Source organism: Penaeus monodon, chromosome 21, assembly GCF_015228065.2.
Source record: "Penaeus monodon isolate SGIC_2016 chromosome 21, NSTDA_Pmon_1, whole genome shotgun sequence".
Lineage (NCBI taxonomy): Eukaryota > Metazoa > Arthropoda > Malacostraca > Decapoda > Penaeidae > Penaeus > Penaeus monodon.
This window is the reverse complement of record NC_051406.1, coordinates 33,546,104-33,546,394: the sequence shown is the minus strand read 5'-3', so window position 1 is coordinate 33,546,394 and position 291 is coordinate 33,546,104. Positions and strand designations below refer to the sequence as shown.

The 291-nt window shown below is 36.4% G+C and overlaps 1 protein-coding gene across 1 annotated transcript in view; it reads left to right on the top strand.

The window, feature by feature from the left end:
• The window catches only part of LOC119586436, a gene marked incomplete in the record, with an annotated part of 196,777 nt that overhangs the window by 193,128 nt on the left and 3,358 nt on the right, over positions 1–291 (top strand).

The window sequence follows — 291 nt, the reverse complement described above, 5'->3', positions numbered from 1 at the left end:
CCTCTTAATTCATATACCAATAATGATCTCTTAAATTAATTCCTCTTCCCAAGGATTCTGTTATGAATAATAAAAAACCCACAAGTCACGAACAACTTTCTTCCCCCGAGTAACAAAGGGAAAATGGTTGCGAGTTTGCCTCCATTTGACTCTCTTTCTGCCTGTTACTTCACGCGCCAAAGTGTTTTTAAACGATGAGAAAAATGCCATGATTTATAAATTTCTTATTATAAAATGCTTGATGTTTACCCTCTGCTGTTCGTTATTTCATCTGCGTAGCGTCGTGTGTAA